This window comes from Carassius carassius, chromosome 39 (genome assembly GCF_963082965.1).
Source record: "Carassius carassius chromosome 39, fCarCar2.1, whole genome shotgun sequence".
Lineage (NCBI taxonomy): Eukaryota > Metazoa > Chordata > Actinopteri > Cypriniformes > Cyprinidae > Carassius > Carassius carassius.
Genome location: NC_081793.1, coordinates 4,810,418 through 4,837,957, shown reverse-complemented (window position 1 = coordinate 4,837,957; position 27,540 = coordinate 4,810,418).

Below are 27,540 nucleotides of genomic sequence, written 5' to 3'. Positions count from 1 at the left end.
CCTGGCTAAAACCAAATGATTATTTTGGTCTAAATGAGTCTACTCCACCAAACTACTGTTATAAGCATGAGCCCCGTCAGACTGGTCGTGGCGGAGGTGTTGCAACAATATATAGTGATATTCTCAATGTTACCCAGAAAACAGGATACAGGTTTAACTCTTTTGAAATACTTCTGCTAAATGTTACACTGTCAGACATGCAAAAGAAATCTAATGTATCTCTTGCTCTGGCTACTGTGTATAGACCACCAGGGCCGTATACAGAATTCCTAAAAGAATTTGCAGATTTCCTCTAAGACCTTCTAGTTACAGTTGATAAGGCGCTAATCATGGGAGATTTTAATATTCACGTTGATAATGCAAATGATACATTAGGACTTGTGTTTACTGACTCCTTTGGAGTCAAGCAAAATGTCACCGGGCCCACTCATCGTTTTAATCATACACTAGATCTAATTATATCGCATGGAATCGATCTTACTGCTATAGATATTGTACCCCAAAGTGATGATATTACAGACCATTTCCTTGTATCGTGCATGCTGCGTATAACTGATATTAACTATATGTCTCAGCGTTACCGTCTGGGCAGAACTATTGTTCCAGCCACCAAAGACAGATTCGCAAATAACCTGCCTGATCTATCTCAACTGCTATTTGTACCCAAAAATACACATGAATTAGACGAAATTACTGACAACATGGGCACTATTTTCTCTAATACATTAAAAGCTATTGCCCCCATCAAATTGAAAAAGGTTAGAGAAAAACGTACTGTGCCATGGTATAACAGTAATACTCACTCTCTCAAGAAAGTAACTCGTAGTCTTGAACGCAAATGGAGAAAAACTAACTTGGAAGTTTTTAAAATTGCATGGAAAAACAGTATGTCCAGCTATAGACAGGCTCTAAAAACTGCTAGGGCAGAGCATATCCACAAACTCATTGAAAATAACCAAAACAATCCAAGGTTTTTATTTAGCACAGTGGCTAAATTAACAAATTACCAGACGCCACCTGATTCAAATATTCCACCAAAGTTAAATAGTAATGACTTTATGAATTTCTTCACTGATAAAATAGATAACATTAGAAATACAATAGCGAATGTAGATTCTACAGCGTCTAACACTTCAGTTTCATCCATCGCACCCAAAGATAAACTGCAGTGCTTTACAAATATAGGACAGGAAGAGCTAAATAAACTTATCACTGTATCTAAACCAACAACATGTTTATTAGATCCTGTACCCACTAAATTACTAAAAGAGCTGTTACCTGTAGCCGAAGAACCGCTTCTCAATATCATTAACTCGTCGTTATCTTTAGGTCACGTCCCAAAACCATTCAAGCTGGCGGTTATCAAGCCTCTTATTAAGAAACCAAAACTAGATCCTAGTGTACTGGCAAATTATAGGCCTATTTCAAATCTTCCATTTATGTCTAAAATTTTAGAAAAAGTTGTGTCTGCTCAATTGAGCACCTTCCTGCATAAAAATGATCTGTATGAAGAATTTCAGTCAGGTTTTAGGCCCCACCATAGCACAGAAACTGCACTTGTTAAAATTACAAATGACCTGCTTCTTGCGTCAGATCAAGGCTGCATCTCATTTCTAGTCTTACTTGATCTTAGTGCTGCGTTCGACACCATAGATCATGACATACTCATAGATCGATTACAAAACTATACAGGTATTCAAGGGCAGGCTCTAAGATGGTTTAGATCCTACCTGTCCGATCGCTACCATTTTGTTTACTTAAATGGGGTGTCATCTCATTTATCATCAGTAAAATATGGAGTGCCACAAGGATCCGTCCTAGGTCCCCTTCTATTTTCAATATACATGTTGCCCCTTGGTAATATTATTAGAAAATACGGAATTAGCTTCCACTGTTATGCTGATGATACTCAGCTATATATCTCAACGAGACCAGATGAAACTTCCCAATTATCTAAGCTAACAGAGTGTGTTAAAAATGTAAAAGATTGGATGACAAATAATTTTCTCCAATTAAATTCGGATAAGACAGAGATATTAATTATTGGACCAAAAAACACCACACAGAATCTTGTAGATTACAATCTGCAACTAGACGAATGTACTGTTACTTCCTCTACAGTCAGAAATCTGGCTGTTATATTGGACAGGAATTTGTCTTTTGAAAATCATATTTCCAATGTTACAAAAACTGCATTCTTCCATCTTAGAAACATTGCCAAGCTACGAAACATGTTATCTGTTTCTAATGCAGAAAAGCTAGTTCATGCTTTCATGACCTCTAGACTGGACTATTGTAATGCACTTCTAGGTGGTTGTCCTGCTTCGTCAATAAACAAGCTACAGGTAGTCCAAAATGCAGCAGCTAGAGTCCTTACCAGGTCAAGAAAATATGATCATATTACCCCAATTTTACAGTCTCTGCACTGGCTACCTATTAAGTTCCGTATCAGTTACAAATTATCATTACTTACCTATAAGGCCCTAAATGGTTTAGCTCCTGCGTACCTAACTAGCCTTCTACCACGCTACAACCCATCACGCACCCTAAGGTCACAAAACGCTGGACTTTTGGTAGTTCCTAGGATAGCAAAGTCCACTAAAGGAGGTAGAGCTTTTTCACATTTGGCTCCCAAACTCCCAAATAGCCTTCCTGATAATGTTCGGGGTTCAGACACACTCTCTCTGTTTAAATCTAGATTAAAAACGCATCTCTTTCGCTAAGCGTTCGAATAATGTATCTCTTAAATTGTGAGTGTAGTTGCATCTGCATTTTTATTCTTTAGCTTGGGTTAAACTAATTTTACTTTGTTGGATCAGCAGCTATGCTAATGATGTCTCTATTTTGTTTCTATGTTTTGCCACGGGATTTACATCCCGTGGTAACTAGGATTTACACAAGCTCCAGTCTGGATCCAGAACACCTGAGAAGAGATGATGCTGACCCTCAGAGGACCCCAGATGATCCTAACCTTGAATCAACAAACAGAACTAACAATTATTGCTACATGTGTGACTGCATCATATAATTACTATTAATTAATAATATTGATAGTTCATCATCTAGCTGACTACATCTTGCATTATTATTATTACTTTTATTTTTCTAAAATCCTGTCAAACGTGCACAAACTACTAGCTACTACTAAATATTGTAGAAACATAATTTTCTGTAAAGTTGCTTTATAACGATTTGTATTGTAAAAAGCACTATACAAATAAACTTGAATTGAATTGAATTGAATAATCAATATTTACAAAACATTAATTTCCCAAGAAGCTGAACGCATTAGCGGTTATGTGTCAGTTAAACTTTTCATCTCCAATCCTGTTTGTATTTTTGAGAAGTGACGCTGTTGTGTTTGTTTGTATCGGCCGCTGTCCATTAGACTAAAGTTCTGAAATTAAATTTTTTGAATAGCCTAGTCTATTTTTTTTATTTTTTAAATGGCGTGCGCCCTTGAGCACCCACGGAGAAAAACATAAATCGGCGCCTATGAGCGGAGCCCAGGACAACTAGAGCCCCAGATACAGATCCCCTGTAAAGACCTCGTCTCAAATGACCACCAGGACAAGACCAACAGAAACAATGATTATTCTGCACAATCTTACTTTGCTGCAGCCTGGAATTGAACTGCTGGTTTCGTCTGGTCAGAGGAGAACTGCCCCCCCCCCCCCCCCCCAGATACTTTACACTGAACTGAGATGATGACATCACTGAATTCAATGATGAACTGCCTTTAACTGTCATTTTGCATTATTGACACACTGTTTTCCTAATTAATGTTGTTCAGTAGCTTTGACCCAATCTTTTTTTGTTTAAAGCGCTATAAAAATACAGGTGACTATTGATTATTATAGATGTTTTTTGTCAGATGAGGAAGAACAGTGTTGTGTACCCAGACGCATGCTGTAGTTGAGCACTTTAAGCATTTTAAACACCCGATTCAGTTGCTGTAGTACAGCAAAAGTTGCATGATCCTAGTGTACCATGCTAGGTTGTGGTAGTCTGTTTCATCCTCAACAGCTTAGCACAACCTGCACATGGGGAATAGCTAAATGCTTTTACCATTCAATTTGTGCATTCTCACTGTGACTTCATTTGCATAATTCCTGAATGGAGCACTAAAACAGACAGTGCATGAAAATAAATAGCATTATCAGCAGGCGCGATTCATTCTTCGAGAATTCTTCATTCATTTCTTCAAATACATTAGCAGCTAAATGCGTATGTCTAACACACATCAGCATCAAACTCCATTTCACATTCATTTTTTGAGATTTACAGCCCAGTTGTCTCCAAACCCCTGCATGCTTGCACAATTGTTTACTTGCAAAAATCCTAAAATTGACAACAAAGCAGAATCCTAGCCGACTCCTCTGCTCCCGTCACTACACCTTTCCTTCAAGCTCCATTATTCCAGGTCGCTTCTGCTGAGGATTTGTGAATTGAGTAAGAAGGATTTTCACCCTAAATATTTGATGGGCCTGTTGAGGTTTGATCCAGCACAAAGCTGGCATGAAGAATTGTGTCAGACAACATGTTGAGAGGCCTTTTGGAATTTGGAAATAAATCAAAGTCACCAGCGTGGCGATGGCATGCTTGCAATATTTATGAATTAAATGGATTAACTGGTAAATATTGCACCTGGAACCATAGGTTTTAGTTAGAATCGCTCATCTTAATCTGTTCTGTGATGATTTGTTACTGTTGTTTTGGCATGTTAACAGTACATAATTACAAACTTGCTGATTTTTCTAATCAAATGAAAAATTTCTTGATGGTTTCAAGTCAGCATGAAATGAAAATTCACTCTACTCATTTTCTAAATGCATGTTATTGTGAACTTTTCACCCATCCATGTGCAAAGTTGTTGGAATATCTTTTACAAGAAAATACGTTTATGTTTTTTTACTTCAAAATTTCATGTTTAATTAAACGTGTTACTTGACATTTTTTTTTTTTGTAATTATTTATGAAATTTACTATTGCAGCCATTTATGAGTGAAAAGTAAATCCTACACCATTTTTTCAATACTATGAAGTGGACATATTAAACATCTAGAACAAATTCCTGATGATTGATTTGATTCTTTGCAGAAAGAAATAAGAATGTCTGAAGATGCTCCTGGTGAATTAAATTAGCTCAAGAATCAGAATAAGAATGAGCTTGATTGCAAGGTGTTTACACATACAAGGAGTTTGTTTTCATGATAGAAGCTTCCGCAGTGCAACAGAATGACAGCGACAGAACAAAAATGTGGGGAATTTTTGGCCTAGTGGTTAGAGAGTTTGACTCCTAACCCTAGGGTTGTGGGTTTGAATCTCGGGCTGGCAATAACACGACTTAGGTGCCCTTGAGCAAGGCACCAAACCCCCAACTGCTCCCAGGGCACTGCAGCATAAATGGCTGCCCACTGCTCCGGGTGTGTGTTCACTGCTGTGTGTGTGCACTTTGGATGGGTTAAATGCAGAGCACAAATTCTGAGTATGGGTCACCATACTTGGCTGAATGTCACTTTCAAAAACACAGATACATAGAACAAGTAAATAAGGAATAGAACTGTCGAACCATGGTGACAGCTTCCAGTCTCCATTATTTTGACCTTCTCCTAAACACTGTGAGCCTTTTTATTAAAAGAGATAAAGAAATGTTGACAATTATAAAAGAATAAAGAATGAATGTCAACCAAACATCAGATGTCAGCAACAAAAAAAAAAAAAAAAAAGAGTTCATGAATACAACGATTGGTTTATAAACAAATTTGTTTTGTATTCTAAAAGATGACATTAGTGAATCAAAATAATCTAATAACACACTCTTTAAAGCCGTTTATAAAGGAACACAAGTTGAAAGCAAATTAATCATCCATTGTATGAGACATCTATCAGGCTTGATAAAAGTTCTCAGGCACACAAATACTTCCAATTTGACTCAGCCTGATTGAGATCAAACTACTGTATTTAGGCAGTTTACTCTAGATTAATTAACATTTGGGTGTAAATGTAATGGCAATTAGATTTCATAAGGATCAAGTGTGTAATAATAATTTATTTTTCCCAATAATGTTAATCCTTTTGATTTTTCATTCAAAAAATACACACCTTTCACTGAATTAAAACCATTGAAAATGGGTGGAATCTCAATATGAAATACACATTGACAACAGATATTGACCCTTTCATTCGATACTTTTTTAAACCTCCATTTGTCAAGATAATAGCTCTTAGTCTTTCATGCCTGATGAGTTTGGAGAACATCTGACAAGAGATCCAAGACTATTCCATCATGCAGAATCACGCCCACTCCCATATTCCCAGGTTCATGTTGGTTCTTCTCCTCTTCAGTTAACCATCCTCATTTTCTATAGGGAACTAGAACAGCCATGGCAGAGCCTTAAATTTTGTGTTCATTGACCTATTTTTGTGTTCATTTAGATTTTTGTTTTTGAACCATTGTCCTGTTGAGAGATCCACACATGGCCCATTTTGAGATTTCTAGCAGAGTCAGTGAAGTTTTGATTATTTATCTGTTGTTATTTGATAGAATCTATGATGAACATGATTTCCAGCACTTCCGGCAGAAAAATAGTCCAACAACATTAAAGATCCTGCAGAATATTTACCGTACTTGTCAAAACATAGATTTTTAAATGCTTTTTTAGATACATTTTCTTATAAAAAGGTAGTACAAACAGTAATACTCTGACATATTATTACAATTTAAAATAACTGTGAATATATGGTAAAATTTAATTTATTCCTGTGATGAAAAAGCTGAATTTTCAGCATCATTACTCCAGTATTCAGTGTCACATGAAATCATTCTAATATGCAGATTTGCTGTTCCATAGGTGTTCAGTAATTAATAATGGTTCTTATTAGAATTAATGTTAAAACAGTTTTTGCTGCATATCACCCCAAGCCCCAGAATTATTTGATGAATGGAATGTTCAAAAGAGCAGTGTTTATTTGAAATAAAATCTTTTGCAACATTATACTGTCACTTTCAAACAGTTTAATGAATATTGGCTGCATTAAAGCAATCATTAAAAAACACATACTACTCTAAACATCTAATATATATAATATATATATATATATATTTCTTGTGCAGCAAATCAGTGTAGAATGATTTCTGAAGGATTATGTGAGACTGAAGACTGGAGTAATGATGCTGAAAATTCAACTTTTCATTAAAGAAGTAAATTATATTTTAAAATATATTACAATAAAATAGAAACAGTTTCGTTAGATTGTTATACTCTTTCACAATATTTGTGTTTTTACTGTATTTTGAGCACATAAATGCAGCCTTGGTGAGCAGAAGAGACTTCTGTAAAAACATTTAAAAATCATAATGTTTCCAAACTTTTTACAAGTACTGTATATTTGTGTGTACACAGTGTTATGTGTTTGGTTGTGTGATGATTGAAGTAATGAAAACTTGAAGCAATGGTGCACTCATCTTAATTACAACAGAACAGTGGAACATACTTCAAATATTTATGAGGATGTTTCCAATGATTGCCTTGATGAACATTGCTGAATCAAAGTAATTATCTAAGGCTGCTGTCAAGTCAGTTAATGTTGTCATGCACTAGTGCATCTCTACTAGCCACAATTCACCTAAGGATTTAATTAAGATGCTTGATATGCAAACAGAGCCCAATCATTTTGTCAATAAGGCTTGGAGCAATTTTATTCTTCTGCTGTTTCTTGTTTATCATACCTGTTGCTGCCCAGGAGATTTGACAGACAATGAAATGATCTAACCTTTCTAAATATAACTGATTGTTTCTATGGGCGCCATTGATCAGCCCTTTATTTTGAACCGCCAGTCCACTATTGTGGACACATGTTTTTTGAGCATTTAATTTCAAAATATTGTTCCTTCCTGAATGCTTCCACTCCTCTGGAACTACTTTCCAATTCATTGCTGTTCCGATACATCCCAGTGGTGTTCAGCGGGGTTTCAGGTCTGTACTTTGTTCAGGCCAGTCAATTTCTTCCACACCTGTCCCATTAAATTGTTTCTGTATAGCCATCATTTTGTGTACAAGGCTTTTATGATGCCAGAATGGAAAAGGGCCCTCCCCAAATTCAACCTGTTTGTCAGAGGTTGTAAGGCTGGATGCCTCAATGAATGCACAAGTTAATAATAGCTGAATCTGTAATGGCCAACTTTAATTAACAGGTGGGTTGCCACATCATTTTGTTAATGCAGTGTACATTTGTTCAGTTCAGTAGAAGATATGAGCCAAGTTGAATTTGGGGTGAAATTAATAAAACAAAATAAACACTTTTGTTGTCTTTCTCAGTCTTTCTGTTCAATCCTGCATGTTTAGAGAACATCTGCAGAATGTTAAAATTACATTATAAAAATCATGTTGTTTCTTTGGTGGGGTTATTCAAATAATGACAATTATAGTACATGATGGCTGTATAATTAATTCCAGTGCAGGCATTTAATATTTCGGTGCTTGAGCATTTCGAGTGTCATATTTTATAATATTGCCAGCGAACTCAAACACAAGTGCGATGAGGCTTGACTGAAAAAGTCTTGATTTATTTCATATCTGGCAGAGAAAACCAATTCAGCCACCCTCAGATTTCTCAGGTTAGTTTAATTTAGTCTCAACTCAGTGGTGTATCATTTAGAGTGTATTTCTGAGTAGACCTTTTTAAAAGGATCTTGTTTCCTGGTGTCATGAAAGTATGTCATATATTTTGTGGTCTCCAATTAGGGCATTCATGTCAACCGCCCATTGAGATTTGAGGCTTTATAGGTTATGACTCATCTTATTTCATGTCTGCACTGCATCTCCTCCATACTCATACAAACTTTGAACACATCCTGGTGCCCTTTCATTTGTCTAGTGCTTTTTATTATTATTATTTATAGTGTTTTCTTTTTGTATGTATCTTTTAATTAAAAGAATGTTCTAGGTTAAAATCTTCTATAAGCAGCATCTTCATACAGGCTCGCTTCTCAATTTTTAATTACATATTGTCAATTTATATCATGCAAAAGTTACTGGGTTTACAGATTTTAACATAATCAAGACAAAATTTGAAAGGTTGGGTTAAAATTTTACATTAGCTATGTTTACATGCTAAATAATCTGTAATCTGATTGGCTAAACTGGACTGAAAAGCCTTCATGTAAACATGAGATCAATCAATTCAACTGAGATGAGATTGAAAGGGATGGAGTACCTGAAACAGGATGGATCTGAAAATCAAAAAACCTTACACACACATGCGGTGCTGTGATGCATACTGTATATGTATATATTGTGCTTTGAATACATATAATGCACTTGCCCCGAGGTCAGTGGGCTTTTGGTTGAAATGGCTGAAATAAGGTATGTGTATGTATAGAATATGTAGCTTACTCAATAATGAATTTTAATGAATTGCAAAAGCTGATTAATCAAACAAAGCCTACTTATTAATTGGTGAAATAATCTAAGATTAGACAATTAATCATTCTTATAATCGTTAGATTAATCGATTATCAAAATAAACATCTGTTTCAGCACTACTGAATATGTAAACTCATTTACATGCCGGCTATTTTTAGAGCCTCATTCTGTTCATAATCACACCTTTGCAAAGTTTGATTTTATTTGATTCTGGCAGTTGTATATAGGCTTCAGAATACAAAACAGTTCATTTTTGAAGATTATTGTAATAAACAAAACATATAAGAATCATAATTTTTTGTTGTTCACAAATCTTATTTTCTGCAATAATCCAAAAACCAATGGATAGATCCTAGTGAGTTTTTAAAGGAAGCTTTTGTAGAGGTAATACTAACTTCTGGGTTGGCATACAAAAATGTCATTACAGCACTTGTACAGTAAGCACATTTTTTTGTATGTCTTTCCTTTTTTTAGTCACATTATAAGTTGAAAGTATTAGTTGTTCGATTTAAACCACAAACTTGCTTGAAAACATCATTAACAAAGAAATGCCATGTAGGACTTGTAGTTTTCATGTTCTACAGAAAAAAAAAATAATATTATATATATATATATATATATATATATCAACAATGGACTGCAAGAACAAGGTGTAAAAACGGGAATTCTTCAGCGCAAAGCTTGATCCATTGTTACATGCTCAAGCCACAGTGGAGCTGGATAAGAGGAGCAAAACTAAATACTTAGTGGTGAAGCAAAATAATAAAGTACAGAGGTTTCATGACTTTTGTCATGATGTCTACTACAACGGACAATCTCAAGGTTGCACTGGAGCCATTGACAACACATATGCATTTGTGTCTTCAGTTGCTCCAGTTCAGCCTTGAGAGAGACCATTGTGTTTCCCTGAAACCCTTATGCTAGGGTTGTACAGTCATGGTTCTGGAGGGCCAATGTCCAGCAGAGTTCAACTCAAAATATCCCAAAACTCCTGCCTGGAAATTTCATGCAAAGCTCTTATTTTATTAGGAGATAACAAACTTTGTGAGGCTATACCATTGGAGAAAGCACAAATGGTCAACTTAGATCACGTGTGCATAATCATGTCATAGCCTTAAAGTCATTGAATTGCTGTCAGAGATATACAACAGTCAATCTCTAGTTGTGTCTTATGTTGAAGGCTGTGCCCTTGGAGGTCACATTTACAAAAGCGTACAAAATCAAAGCGGTCTCATTTCAGAAAAGCAATCATTATAAAATTGACTTTTATTGTAAGAATTGTAAGAATTGTAATTTGTTGCTTGCTTTGGAATGAACAGTAAATGGTTATTTTTCTGAAAAGATGTAGTCTACAGCCAAGTCCTACCTGGAAGTTCGCATTTAAGAGATGGGAAGTTTTAATTATGATGTCAGGTAAGTTCAGTCATTTTCTGTACAAATAAATAAATATGCAAATTTTATATTAACTATACTTCTATAAAATTATGAATAAAGGACACATGTCTTTGCTTTATATTTTTAGTTAATGGATCTTTAATCATTGCATTGATAGTAACAGATCTGAGAGACACAAATAGGTTTGGTTATGCACGGAAGTAAACATAACAGCTGCTTGACGAAAACCTAGTGTAAACACACACCATTCAGATAATTATTGTGGAGGTTGAGTTGTTCAGATGAAGTGCCCTTCAGTTAGAGTTATTACAAGCGAAAGAAATCAGATAGAGGTCAGTGTCAACATATCATCCTTTTGTATTTGCATATTTAAATTACACATGCTTTTTCAGGCATTGTCTGGATGTACATATAAATTTAAATTCACACCTTTTTCACATTTTTAAACGGGGCCATGACTTAACAAGCTCTATTTATAACAGTTCTATAAAACGTTTTGGTTAAGTATGTAACCCTCATTCCCTGAAGGAGGGAATGGAGAAGTCACATTGTGAGCAACAAATTGTATATCACTGCAAGAGACCAATCTACTTCTAGTGTAAGCTAAATGAGCCCATGGACATGCAATGATTTCATCTAGCTGCCGCTGATCTTAGCGTGAGCATAAAAAGGCAGCCAGTGAAACATACACCAGGTTTTCGCTGAGGAGCAAAGCCGGGAACCAGACTACTCAGCAGTGGTACAGCAGCCATTGCGATGGGGCATGACATCTCTATTCCCTCCTTCAGGGAACGAGGGTTACATACGTAACCGAGACCTTCTCTTTCAGTCAGTCACTACGAGTCACGACAAATTGGTATCTCTACCAAAGCGCCATGGATGCTGCCCCTTCCAGTGTCCCTTGCGAGCCTCCACACCCCTTTTTGGTGTAGGCCAGGGCTTGCAACAAGAATACTGTGGCAGGGGAGTCGTGGTTCAGCGAGGGCTGTGACGGGAGACAAAGTGAAGAGACGAGCGGTGGTAAGTGGGTCAAGTGAAAAACGGGTGGCCGACAGACAGCTGGCCGGTGCGGGTGATTCCACTGCTGTCGGGGGAGGCCCAGAAGGCTGCTCAACAACTGCCCGTCCAGAACCCCCTGGTATATGCAGACTTAAAAAGAGCAGTGCTCCAAAGGGTCGGCCTCAGCCCCAAGCAGCACCGTCAGTGCTTCCGGTCATTAGAACTGACTGAAGCGGGCCGGCCCTTTGTCTTAGCCCAGCAGCTCCGGGACTTGTGCCGCAAATGGCTGTTGGCCGGAGGAAGCGATGCTGAGACCATCATCAACAAAGTGGTACTGGAGCAGTTCATCTCGCGACTCCCAAAGAGAACCGCCCAGTGGGTCCAGTGTACTGGCCGGCGTCGCTGGATCTGGTCATCCAACTGGCGAAGGATCAGCTAGCAGCGTGTTCCGGGGTCGGCGAACCCCTTCCATCTGTCCCCCCCCCCTCTCTCTCTCTTCCCCTTCCTCAAAGCCTGTCCCTTATCCCAGGACCCGATTCACGGGGCCACCGAGGGCCGCCCCCCGCTGGAGAACGCGGACAGAGCCGGCTGCTGTGTCGCGGGGCCCTGCCAGAGGAATGGTGTTGCCGCACCGGGAGGGACTCGATGTGCCACCTGCTGCTTCCCCACGTCAATCACCTGACCCACTTCCGGCCACTAGGGCGGCGGGGAGGCCTGGGCTGGCCTGCTGGCGTTGTGGGGATCCCGGACGACCAGCAGGCTGCCCCCGATCAAGCCGGGTTGTACCAAATACCCGTGAGTATTAAGGGGGGGTACCTATCAGGCTTTGGTGGATTCAGGTTGTAACCAGACCTCCATCCATCAAAGCCTAATACAATCCGGGGCATTGGATACGGGCCGCATGGTTAAGGTGAGGTGTGTGCTCAGGGATATAGTAGAATACCCCGTAAAAGCCATAGCCATCAAATTTAGGGGACAAAAGCATTATGTGGAGGTGGCCGTTAGTCCGCGCCTCCTGCATCCACTATTCTTGGGGACCAATTGGCCAGCTTTTGAACAATTATTGGGGTGTTTAATAGAGGATGCCTCTGGAAAGAAGAGAGGGCCGGAGGGTGGGGCGAGCGCTCAGGTGGGAGAATCTGTGCCAGGACCCAGTGGGGAAGCTTCAGGGGAACCGAGCAACTTGGCGAGGATAAACCTTTCCAGTCGCGATGAGTTTCCTCTGGAGTAGTCCCAGGATGAGAGCCTCAAACATGTATTCGAGCAGGTCCATTCCATCGATGGGCAGGTCCTCCATCCTGACCGCGCACTCTCTTATCCGTATTTTGCCGTTATTAAGGACCGGTTACATAGACTTTACACATACGGGATCCACTTTGGTCTCTACATATGGAACCCAGCCCTCTACCAGTTCTCATGGATTCATTGAGTGAGAGCCTGGCACCAGACATTGGTTCTGGAGAAATTTAAGCAAGCTGACACTAAACTGGGGCCTCACAGCGCTTCTAACCATTTGAGGTGAGAATACAGGAGGATACCGACTCCACACAAACGCTATAGAATCTAGCGAATGTGTTGGGAGTCGCCCAGTCCGCAGCTCTACAAATATCTGTCAGTGAGGTGCCACAAGCCAGCGCCCAGGAGGATAAAACACTTCTAGTAGAGTGAGCTCACAAATTGACTGGGCAGTGCACACCCTTTGTCTTATAAGCCAGGATGAGGACATCCACAATCCAGTGGGCTAGTGGGCTATCCTCTTCTTAGAAATGCCCTTCCCCTTCTGCTGGCCTCCGTAACAGACAAAGAGCTGGTCTAAGGTCCTAAAGCTTTGTGTCCAGTCTACATAGCATCTCAAGACTCGGATGGAACAAAGCAAAGCAAGGGCTGGATCTGCCGCCTCCGAGGGTAGCACTTGCAGGCTCACCACTTGATCCCTGAAGGGAGTAGTGGGAACCTTGTGCACATAGCTGGGCTGGGGCCTCAGGATTACCTGGGAGTCAGTCGGCCCAAACTCTAGACGGAAATTGTCAACTGAAAATGTGTACAGGTCCCCTAACCTCTTGATGAAGAGTTTTCATTGATAGAAACTTCAGCTCAACTGACTGCAAAGGCAAAAATGGGCCCTGCTATAGTGTTTTGAGCACCAGAAGCAATAGACAATCTTCATCATCGTATAAGTTATTTATTTGAGCACTAGAAAAATACAATAAGAATTATTTGAGTAATAATAAGAAATAAATAAAGAAATAATAATAATTAACTATAGGCCTATGCCAATTACAGTACATCTTGAGATTGCTAGAAAATACAGCATTTACACTGTTAGACACTCAAACAGTCGGTAATCACATGCTGATGGTCTTCCTAAGAGATGATAATCATACAGATGCACCATTTATATAGTAAATGTTGAAGAAGAAAAAAGGAAAGAAATATTTGTGCAAAAAGCAGATAGCTAAGTTAGGCCCCCATCATATGACAGGTGCGTCATAGTGCGCGTAACGAGCCGTCACGAGAGATCGCATAATTCCAATAAACAATATTCTGTATGTTATAAAATAATGCAGTTTTTTACTTCTGTGACTGAGTTTTTTTGTTGTTGTGTAGTTTATTCCATAATGGATACAAACAATACTGTCCCAGAAGAAATTAGACATAAACAAAGGAATTATCATCCATATTACAACTTTATTGCTTTGTTGGTCTAAAAGTGCACTATGAGATGTCGTTCAGTTGACCCTTACCTTTCTGACTAAACCGGGATTTACAGCTGTGAATGTGTTTATGACTTGTTATTACCATGAATCTGGTCCGTACTTTGTTCTGATCATGCATGTTTTGATGTGTACTGCTTACACAAATTTAGCAAATACATTCCTTACAAGCTTTCCATTGAAAGACAGTGTCGTCAATGCTTAGACCTTCATAATGATATATAGTTTGTATTGATAAGTTTTGTATGCAACGGTAGCCGTGTTGTCCATTTGGACCAGCACGTGCTTGGCTCGTAAGTGCCCTTTGAGACGGTTCAAGGAAAGGAGCACCGCTAATACTCTAGACAGTTGAGGATGTGAACACCCTACTCTCTGAGGTAAACAAGAACCCCCTCTGTGACTTTTGTGTTAACCCTGGAAGACAGGGACAGCCCAAAGGGCAGGACCTTGTACTGATATGCACGTCCTTCAAACATGAACCGCATAAATGGTCTGTGGTTTGGAAGGCTCGACACATGATAGTACATGTCCTTCAGGGACGGATGCACCGGAAGATGTGTTTCTTATTTATTTATTTATTCTTTATTTGCCAGGGACAATAGACAATAAATTAGTACCCCAGAATTAGCTACAGAGCTAAATTTCATCTGCTGTCCCTGGGCAGGAGTACACCAAATTATCAATAACATACAAATTAAACACGGTAGAATACAAGAAGTATAAAAACACATTCAAAAGTCATTACCTTGTATAATTAATGATCACAAACCTGACTTGCCTTTAAAAATATTTTCAAATGTAATTTAAACTGCACAAAGTTTGTACACTGTCTAATATCAGTTGGTAAACTATTCCAATTGTTAACAGCTTTTACAGAAAAAGCAGATCGTCCAAAATCAGTTTTTCTAAAATGCGCTTCACAGTCACCTCTTAATGAGGCTCTAGTCTGTCTTATGCTGTCATTGCGCAATGAAACAAACATTTTGAATGGTAACCGATGAAGGGCCCGGTTCAAGACATGAGGACCGATAAGGGCTCTGAGCGTGTGGTCAGTGTTGGGAAGGTTACTTTGGAAATGTAATAGGTTACAGATTACAAGTTACCCTGTTAAAAATGTAATAGTAGTGTAACTTTTTCAATTACTTTATTAAAGTAATGTAACTAATTACTTTTGAGTACTTTTTGATTACTTTTCTAAATTTGTGAACATTAAAGAATAATAAATAAAAGCATATACATCAACTTAAATACAGTTATCTAATAAGCATGTGACGTATTCTGTGTACTAAACTCCTGAAACATTGGTGTTTTTTTTAAACTCCTGTATCTTTGTATATGATGATAGTTTTCTCAAAATAAGTAAAATGCACATTAAGTGACACAAAGCAGTTCTAGAAATTATGTTTATGTGCTCGTGTACTCCTATATTGAGATGGCAGAGGTTGAAAACACTACGAGCTTCAGTAGGCCTATGTGTACTAAATGAAACCATGTCTTTGCCATTAATTTACAGGAGGGGCGGACTGGGAAAAAAATTCTGACTGGAAAATTCAAACTCATACAAACAAATTCATGGACAAAACTATTTTTTGTATGGACCTGACATAAAAAAAGGTTTAAATCTTTAATTTGGGGACATGAAAAATAATTAAAAGTTCTCTCCTGAACTGCACCTTCACTTCCATTTCTCTTCAGTCTCTTTATTTTGCCCTGTTATCCATCTCTCTCGTGACTTTAATACTCAAGATTGAACAAAACTATACTTTACAATACAATACTCTACAATACTACAATATCTTTATAGAAAAATCCTAATACTGTACACGAGTCATGTTTTCCCCTTACAAAAAATTACCATGCTTTTATTAGGGTTGTGTTGTTGTCTGTCGTAGCTCCCCCTAAACCTATAAAAAAAATCAGAATTTTTTTCAGATAAATTCCTACTGTAACATTACAACTGATAATAATGATGTCCTTTATAAATTATTTTGAGTGATGACTGATGAGCAACGTGCTGCTGCTTGATTAAATAAATAAAAAAACAAAGACAAAAAAGCATCTTTACAGATGAAACTGACCTAAAACCCTGAACAGTAGTTCTGCTTCTCTGCTCCAGCTGTGCGCTTCCACAGTCCACTCTATTCTCTCTGTCTCTCTCTCTCTCTCTCTCTCTCTCGCATTGATTACTCGGAGTCTGATCCAAACCGTTTGGCGGAGGCGCGGAGAGCGTGCGAGTCATGACTAACACTTCATGACTTATTAGAGATTTAATTATCAAATGGCAGATTCGCAAATGACCGCTTTAGTACATTCGGCAGGCAATTATACAATAATGATATTAAATAGTGGGGCAAAATCGGCTGCCAGGTCACCGGGAATTGTCCCGGTTCTCCCGGTGTCCAGTCCGCGCCTGATTTCCACAGACACGCAGAATGTGCAAGTCATATAGGCTATTGCATTTTTGGGGCTTAATATTCACAGACACTAGTCCATGTCATGTTTTGATTCAAGTGTACTGACCTACTTTTGATTTAGTCATCCAAAATGTGGGATATTCCGTCCGCGTTAGGCATTCCATTTTTATGACTGGATTCTACGAACCAGACTGTATTTCCGCATCCCGGAAATTATTAGGGCGGTATGTCTCAGAATAGTCAGTGCAATTTGGGAAAGAAATCAGTTAAATCTGTATGTGGATGTGTGTAAATATTCAAATGTAATCCCCTTTGTAATCGTTAAGAATTTCATAAGTATCTGTAATTTAATTACTCATTTTTTCATAGTAACTGTAACTAATTACAGTTACAATAATTTTGTAATTAAATTACGTAACGCCGTTACATGTAACTTGTTACTCCCCAACACTGCGTGTGGTGCAATGCTTACCTGGTTCCACAGTTTTGCAGAGGTTGCATCAGTAGGGTCTTTGTTGACGATCTTGAACCGCCCACTGCTGCCTGCTGGTAACTGCTGGGACACAGGGGCATTGAGGAACCGTACTTTGTCAGAGTCCCTATTGTCAGCCAGACACATCCAAATATGGTGCTCCTGGACCACAAGTGTGGGCATCACCCAACCCAGAGAACTCGTGGTGACCTTTGTCGCTTGGATTGCGAAGTCAGTAGTGGTTCAGAGCTCTTTCAGGTATTCTGGATCATGACCACCCTCGTGCAGGTCCTTCAGTGCCTTGGCCTGATGAACTTGCAGTAACGCCATACCATGTAAGGCACAAGCAGGGTAAGCACCGCCAGTCAGACCAGATGAATGCTTACAGGCCCGGGAGGGGAGCGACGGGTTTCCCTGCCAGGAGGAGGTGATCTTAGGACACAACTGCATCGCTACCAACTGCTCCACCGGGGAATCACCATATACCCCTTAGCTGCACCCCATAAAGTGTGGTGAGGGAGGAGGAACCAGCAGGCCAGTTTCTGGCAGTAAAAGGTGCTTTCCATGACCTGGTGAGCTCCTCATGCACCAAGGCAGGACGCTGAGAGTCAGTGCGAGCCACCCTGACAAACCAATCATCGAACCTTGATGGCTCGGGACGAGGTGTAGGTTTCCAATCGAGCCCTACCCTCTTTTCGGCCCGGGAAAGCATAACCGACATCTCCGAATCCAATTCAGACGTTGCCATCATCCGGGAGGGAATCTTCCTCTACAGAGAGCTCTCCCTCCAATGCAGTGATCGACATCTTGCAGTATTAATTTTGACAGGCATTTTTGATTTAGTCTTTATCTTCAGACAAAAATGCTTAATAGTCTTAGTCACATTTTAGTCATTTGAGTCTTTCATAGTTTGTCGACGAAATAGTCATTGCATTTTGGTCAACTTAATCATTAATTTTATTCATTATTTTAGTCAAACTGCAGTTACCAACATTTATTTTGGTAGCTTTTTTATATGTAGTTTTTTAAACAAAATAGTCATTAATTCTTCTCTCTTTAGACCAAATCAGTTAAGCTTATGAGAAATTTGAATCAAGCATTGAATTTGGAAAAACTTTAATCAATTATGAAAATTTTCATTTTTGGGTCAACTATCTCTTTAAACAGTGGTGAAAAAGGGAGCAACTTATAAAAAGTGTAGTTGTTCATATATAATATGGATAATATATATAATTTATAATTGTTGAAAAAGAAGCAAAATGAGATAAATATTAAAGAGAAAAATGTAAAAGTTATATATATTTTTTTAGATACAGTAAGTTTACTTAACCTGTGTACATTTAACATCTTTTGTTGGTTAAAATGAATGAAACAGATAGGTAATTTGTCAGGGACCAAGCAGTTAAGCAATAGAAGTTCAAAAATAAGGATTTTTACTTCCTAATAATCATGACAACAAAATGAAAATAAAGGTTTGGGCCCAAAAACTAAAGTCAAATAAACAAACAGTAACTAAAGCTCTAAACAAAAAATACAACTGACCTCTTACAAAAGAAACAACGGGGACTTATATATTGGCTGATCAGACCAATTTTAACACACAGGGGAAGACTAACAACAACTCTACTACATAAGCTACAGATAACAGCAAAATCTACATAAAACTTATTCCAAAAGGAATAAACATTTAATTAACCTTAATTCAACAAAAAGTACTCAAAATATAAATCCAAACCCCAGAATATCTAAGCAGAGAATGAGTTATCCCCCCAGGACATAACAAACAATGGTAGTGTCCAATTAGGCCACCTCCCCTATAAAACTGCTCCTGCTCCAAACGCCACCTCTTTAAGCCACCCAACTTCCTGGATGTCTCCCGGGTGTGGAATCCAACACTGATAAGCTCAGAAACAAATAATTCTACAAACAGAATGACAATCCAAAAGTAACTAATGGTGCGCGCTCCCAAAACTATACTTCTGTATGGTCAACTAAATAAAGTACAATATATATGAAGTGACCTTTGTGTCCTGCGAGTTATTTGTAACTTAATAAATGTTTGCAACAAATGTGCATGAAAAAGGTATATAAACTAATCCTAAAGAAAAACAGCATAAACTATAAGTGCATGAGGTAACTGCTCTTGAACTGGTTGTGAGGCCATGGCTGTGGCCTTCACATACTTAAAAGGAATCCTGTCCCTTTAAGATGGCAGGCATGCATTTAATACTGACACACGTTCTGTTGTCACCTGTTCAAGTTCACTTAATCCATAACTATTTATGTGAGATATTCTACATGAAGACATTTGGACTGCTGTGTGTGTATTTGAGCACTAAGAAATGCACTGTATGAGAACTGAAGTGGAGTGTGCATGAGAGAGAGCACTTCTACCAGTGCAATTCCACCTATCCTGCCTTCACTAACTTCCAAGTTAATCGACAATGAATAGTGACACCGGGAAAAACAACACTTCTGGTCACCTTATCACAGAGGTGGAAAGAGTACAAAAATATTCTACTCAAGTAAAAGTACCATTACATTAATGAAATTTTACTTAAGTACAAGTAAAAGTACCAGTCTAAAAATCTACTCAAGTAAAAGTAAAAAGTAGCTCATTTAAAATTTACTCGGAGTAAAAATTACTTAGTTACATTTTAACAGTGGGAGGGAGTCAAAAATGGGACAGGCCAAGAGTGTCAAACTCAGTTCCTGGAGGGCCACAGTCCTGCACAGTTTAGATATAACCCTAATTAAACACACCTGATCCAGCTAATCTAATCATTTAGGTTTATTGAAAACTATATGATATGTGTGCTGGAGCAGGGTTAGAACTAAACTCTGCAGGGCTATGGCCCTCCAGGGACTGAGTTTGACACCCCTGGGATAGGTCTATTAATCTCAAACTAGTTGTTTTTAATTAAAGGAATCAGTTATTTAGAATAATAAAACATTTGGGCTGTTACCAGGCTAATCAGTATCAACAAACTCATATTTTAATGCAGAGGAAATGCAGAAGATTCATTGGAAGTGGCATTTAGATGTATTACACTGTTTAGTGCAGGACAAGAATGCATTTAACCTGCAGTTACAAATGCATGAATAATGTTTTGACATACAAGACATAAAATGTTGAATACTCATTTGAAATGATAAGAAATTAATTATTTAAAAAAATCAAAAGATACTTTAAATGTGAAATTAAAATGGCCAGTATGTGTCAGCAAGTCACTGTTAATAAGTGAGTCATTGCGATTGAACCGAATCATTTAAACGATTGATTCATTCAGGAACGAAACACTGTCACGTTGCTCAGAGACGCAAAACTGTGCTTTGGTGGCTGTGTTTGGAATTATTTTCTGTTGTAGAAATAGAGTTAAAAAAGGCAATATGGTGTCTAAAACGCAAGTCTCTTAATTAACTTGTTTACTGAACTGTTATATGTATATATTCATGATGATTTTTGGAGGAAAAGATGGCATTCTTTGTGTGATTTTGACTTAATATATGAAATTATATAAATATGTTAATTTTCTGCCCCTATATCTTCAATCTTGTGATAATTCTAAATGGATTTTAGGAGACTGAATCACACAGTGAAAGAACGCACTATAAATGCGCGCGCACATCATTAAAACAAAAATAGCACACTCCTCACCACTTTCTTTTTGGCTAATTTGTGCAAAACCTCTTGCTAAAATGTCAAAGCTTCATTTTAGCCACCAATGCAACGATGCAATTATTTAGCTTACCTGTACATTCTTGCGAAGGGTTGATGTCTTGTCGAGATTTTATAAGCTGCTAGTTCGGTCTTCCTAGGCAAGTACAGTTTACACTGCATAATAGAGCATACATATGGCCAGGGGTTCACTTCATTTCCTTCGAGTTCAACTTCAGAATATGACGGGGTTTCGTTTTCAGCAGTGTCTGCACCACTAACGCCTGTTTTGTCCGTCTGCATCTTTCTTGTGATTTTAGCGCCAGTTTGCCCTCCTGCCCATTATTTACTGACATAGCTTCCAGGGAGCGATTTATTTTTTTTATTTTACTCAGTAATTAATGTGTTTTAAAATTTAGCGAAGTACAATACTTCAATCAAAATATACTTAAGTAAAAGTAAAATTACAGATTTTAAAAATTACTTTAAAAAGTATTAGTACACAAAAAAGCTACTCAATTACAGTAACGCGAGTAAATGTAATTCGTTACTTTCCACCTCTGCCTTATCACTACTGCTTCGGGTGCGGAGGTCATTGTTTCAAATCGCTAGTTCGCGTTTTGTTAGTCTATCCATCCATTGCGGCTGCCATAATGAAACTAGATATGTGAATGCCCCTTATCCGATTGCAATCCAAAGACAGGGACACACATTTTGAAGGATAAGACATTAGCATATAGGATGTATCTTGAATGTCCGGTAGTCCACAAATAACGTTATAGTCCCATCTTGTCCTGTTAATGAAGACGTTGCATAAATTTCGTCATAGTTTTTATCATCATATATTAGGTTTAGCTCGTCAACGTCTCGTCTTAGTCACAGAAAAATTTTTCACTAATGAATATTTTTCATCCTCATCTTCGTTGACGAAATTAACACTGGGCAGTAGATCAATGAGCTCTGGAGGTAACAGAGCCTGGTCTGCAGTTCCGCGATGGTCATCTTCCCACAATGGGAACATGACACATCAATGAACGTCACCTCAGCATGTTTAATTCCCAGAAACGGGAAGCAGTGACCGTGACCATCACCCGGTGCCAGGTAATGACTGGAAAATGCTCTTTTACATGCTCCGACGCACAGGGTAAATGGCCGCTTGCAGCACCACAGGGGGTAGTGCATCCTGAAGTGTGCAACCCACTCGAGACAGGAACAACCACCTCTTAAGCACCATCTGCCCACACAAAAAGCTCTGTAGAGCATGCTGAACTTATCGTCACCATGAAGATATTGGTAGGAGCGAAACGATGTTATCCCTTGGCTTCGAATCGAAAAGATGGTATGCGTTGCACCGGTTGCCTTTTTATGCTTACTCTGCGATCAGTGGAAGCTGGATGCAATCATTGCATGCCAATGTCCATTGGCTCATTTAATTTACACTCGAAGTAGATTGGTCTCTCAAAGCGAGATCACAATTCGTCGGTCACGACTTGACTCATAGTGACAGACTGTAATGGAACCCATTTTATGTGTCTGTTTCAATAAGCTATTCCTTTACAGTATGTTTTTGTCTAGTTTTATATGCACTTTGTTGAAAAACAACTCCTGTGCCTCATTTCAGCTTGATCTGTGGGTTTAATAATGTTGCATTTCACTTCTGTAGTGTATTTTCTGGCTGAAGACTCGTATATTAAACGGTGTCATATTTTAAACAGTAAAGCTAATTGTTAATATATAGTCAACTAGCTTCGCTATTAATATTTGAGAATCTTTTGTCCACCAAGTCATGTAGTGAATCTAACAATGTCACATGATGCAACCCATGTACACCCTAATGTGTCAAGGTCAATAAGTTTCTTAAACTGTAAGGCAAATTGATGTTTTTATTAATAAGTGTTCGATCAGGTCAGGATTATTATCACTAACTAAAACACACACACACACAAAAAAAACCTCAAACCTATATTATTTTAGGTATTTGCCAAAGCAATGGTTCTTATTTTCATTTACGTTAAATACAAAAAAAAAAAAACAACGTAGACGTATATTTAACCCTTGTGGATTGTTCAAATTCACTACCCTTTCGAGTTGTTCGTGATGAAAACATCCACTCAATTAAACTGCTGTAAAAATGTATCAGATTCATATTTTTTTTAAATTTTTTTTTGCATAAATCTGTTAATCAACCTCAGTCCTGATCAAAACTACCAAATGTTTTTTAAAAATCCAAGATTTTAACTCTTTAATTGCCAAGTTCATAAATGATGTCACTGATTTGGGGAAAAAAACACACAAAATGACTTATTTTCAATAAAAAAGTAATTGTGGCTGGATTTTTTTTTTTTACTTTTTATAACAGTCTTGGGCATGTGAAAGTTTAGTAGCAACATTGGCTTTGATGCATTTTTAGTTTTTGTGCAACATTAGATTTAATTTTTTTCTCCCTAATTAGTTGTTGGTGGCTGTTTTTGCCCCATTGACTTCCATTATAACGACATTTTTTGATTGCAAAGCCATGACACCATGTAATCATGCATTCTTGATTGTTTGTGGTTTTCCCTTTTGGGAAGAGGTAAAATTTGTTAATTTTACAGTTGATCACTAGGTGGGACCATTAACCCTTTAGATAGGCCTGTGCAAAAAAAAAAGGCTTAGTTTCTGGCTTGTATATGGAGTTATATGGAGTTTAACAGCAAATTATAGTGTTTGTGTGGGTGTGAGATTCTTGATTGTTGGTGGTTTTCCCTGTTGGGAAGAGGTAACTTTTGTTATTTTTACAGTTGATCACTAGGTGGGACCATTAACCATTTAGATAGGCCTGTGCAAAAAAAGTTTAGTTTTTGACTTGTATATGAAGCTATATTGAGTATAACAGCATATTATATTGAGTGTGTATGTATGTGTGTGTGTGTGTGAGAAAGAGAGAGAGAGAGTGTGTGTGAGAGAGACCTTTGCGCACTTATCTTAATGTATTTCAGAAAATCACAATGTACACCTCAGCTCTTAGAACTACATGGAGTAAACAAAAGTGTATTTATGCACCTGCTGCCTTTTAATGGTGGTGAAAGTATTCGGATGTTAAGTGATGACGTAAGAAGCGCTGTTTCCGGGTCCAGGCCTTAACTCGCTTCACTTGAGAATATGACCTAAGCAGCCGTTTATGAGCACTGTTTATTCATATTGATAATTTAAGTTAAATGCTTTCAAACTTACGATATACACTACAGTCTCCGTGCTCACAACGTCCCAAACACAAATAATTTTTAGATATTTTTTTTTATATTTATATTTTCATTGTCTGGCTATCTGGTACTTCGGTATGGAGTTAAAGGTTAATATTATAACTTTTTCGCTAGTATTCTATCACATTGTGAGTTTAAATTAGCCACAATTGTTGTTTTCTCGTGGTAACTGATAGAGCGTTTGGACACGGAAGCGCTGCTACGTGACGTCAGACTTAATAAGCGAATAGACTAAACAAAAGCAAAGTACGTGGATTTAAACACTTGCATGCCATCCTGCTGGATATTTAATGGTGAGAAGAGCAGCAAGCAACACGAGAAAGGGCTTGACTTGAACCAAAGTTTTAGAAATGATTATGTAGCGTGACCCCTCCAGCGAGCTGCAGCTTATTTGAAGGTGGTATTGCATTTTGGTTCATAATACATTGTTCATAAATTTGATGCGAAGTATATTTTTTTTACAGGATTTTAAGGTTTTAAACTGGCTTTACCATCAAGAAAAGAGGAGCATTTCACTTATAGGCCATCTGTACTTTTCACCATCAAAAGGAAGCAGGTGCATAAACACACTTCTTTTTTTATTGTTTACTCCATGTAGTTCTGAGAGCATGAGGTGCATATTTAGATTTTTTCAAATACTGTACATCAAGGTAAGTGCACAAAGGTCTCTCTCACACCCTCTCTTTCTCTCTCTCTCTCTCTATCACACACACACACACACACACACTATAATTTGCTATTATACTCCACATAACTCCATACAAGCCAGAAACTATGCCTTTTTTGCACAGGCCTATCTAAAGGGTTAATGGTCCCACCTAGTGATCAACTGTAAAAAAAAAAAAATAACAAATGTTACCTCTTCCCAACAGGAAAAACCTCCAACAATCAAGAGTCTCACACACACACAAGCACTATAATTTGCTGTTATACTCCATATTACTCCATATACAAGCCAGAAACCAAGCCTTTTTTTTGCACAGGCCTATTTAAAGGGTTAATGGTCCCACCTAGTGATCAACTGTAAAAATAAATTTTTTAACCTCTTCCCAAATGTGAAAACCACAAACAATCAAGAATGCATGATTATATGGTGTCATGGCTTTGCAATCAAAAAATGTCGTTATAATGGAAATCAATGGGGCAAAAACAGCCACCAACAACTAATTAGGGAGAAAAAATTTAAATCTAATGCTGCACAAAAACTAACAATGCATCAAAGCCAATCTTGTTACTAATCTTTGACATGCCCAAGACTGTGATAAAAGGTTAAAAAAAATCCAGTCCACAATCACTTTTTATATTAAAGATATGTAATTTTGTGTGTTTTTTTTCCCCCAAATCAGTGACATCATTTATGAACTTGGTAATTAAAAAGTTAAAATCTTGTATTTTTAAAAAAAAAATTGGTAGTTTTGATCAGGACTGACGTTGATTAATAGATTTATGCAAAAAAAAAAATAGAAAAAAAATATTTATCTGATACATTTTTACAGCAGTTTAATTTAGTGGATGTTTTCATCCACGAACATCCCGAAAGGGTAGTGAATTTGCCCACAGTGTACTGTTGAGTTTTTGAAAAATTTCAAAGCATTTTCCCAAAATATGGGTCAAAATAAGATTTGTCACCAAAAATCATTCCATTAGCTCAAACACAGAGAAAGTTGTGGCCAAAATAAGACTCAACTTTACCCCCTAGTGGACGAAAACGTCCCCAACAACCCACAAGGGTTAAATAATAATTGTAAAAATTTAAATATTTTTTTTTATATGTTAAATATATAACAATAATAGTATATCAGTGATACCCGTTTTTGAGATGCGTCTTACCAAGAACCACTTATGTTATATGATTGTGCAGTGATCTTATCCACAAATACACAATTCTACCAAAGAGTATATTAAAAAAGTCCTGCAAAGACTGCATACATTCCCTAATGGTGTATTTTCATCCATGGACCGTATAGCAATTACCAGGAAATTGCACCCAGGTTTGTGAAAAATAATGCAACTTGCAGTCAACTGCTATGGCTTTGTTTGTAATTTATGTAACTTTTAGTTTGCAGAAACAGGAGAAAAGCTGCCTCATGATTTTTTGAAGCATAGTGAACTACTGCAGTACTGTATGTATGAAGATCATATCGCTATGTAACTCTGTGAGGTTGTTTTAGCTGTTTAACGATCAGCAGTGAGTTGATAATGTTTAAGAATTATAGATCAGTTGAGAGCACTGTGATAGTTGCAGCGGTGCTTCATTTTTATAATATGCCAATACTTTACCCTCTATCCTATCTCAAGGTGATGCTTGCACTCTACTATTCAGCACAGCATTGCAGTGTTTTACGATTCACAAGACTCGTGCAGGCAGCTGACAATCAATCATATGTCAAGAACCCAAAGGCTATCATTTGTAGAAGATGTCAAATTATGAGCAGTTTGCTTATGTTTCTCTATCCCTTTGTCCTTTTGTATGTTTTTGTCTGTGTGTGTGCGTGAACATCATAATGCATGATCATGCATGCATGATCTCCTATACATTAGCTGGCAGGTTTTAAATTAATGGGGGGTTTGGGAGTCTGAGGTCATGAAGAGTTAGGGGTGGTAGAGGTTCAGATCTGTTTCAATGATTTTGAAAAGAGTAATTTTAATATTTGCCCCATGGTAGTTTTTTTTTTTTTTTTTTTTTTTTACTTTTAACCAGTGGTCTGAAATTGATTTTCTGTAAGAAAGTACTAATTACACCTGAGCCATATGCCTCTTTAAGAAGGTTTTTACAGTGAGAGTCAGACAGCAGATCCTTATTTTCACTTGTGGGTTAAAGTTGCAAATTGTTTAATGTATAATTTTATACACTTGTATAGAACATTTTTCTTTACATTTGATTTAATATCTCAATATTTATCCTTGGGATGAACAGTCACATTTTATGACTGTGAAATGATATTTTGTGGAGTGCAGTTGCTGATACGCAGCTGTATTTTTAGTGACAATCACTTTAGTGTCTGGCATATTATGGCATAAAGTGTAACTGTTACCTGAATACATTTTCATCGTAAATCATAAAATGGAATGAGATCATTTTACCTTTATTTTCTATTTAATAACATTATTACTAAATGCTTTCATTACAGAAAGAATGTGTTTAAACTAGGTTAATGCATTACATTAAAAGGGATAGTTCAGTCCAAAATGGAAATTTGCTGTTAATTTACTTTTAG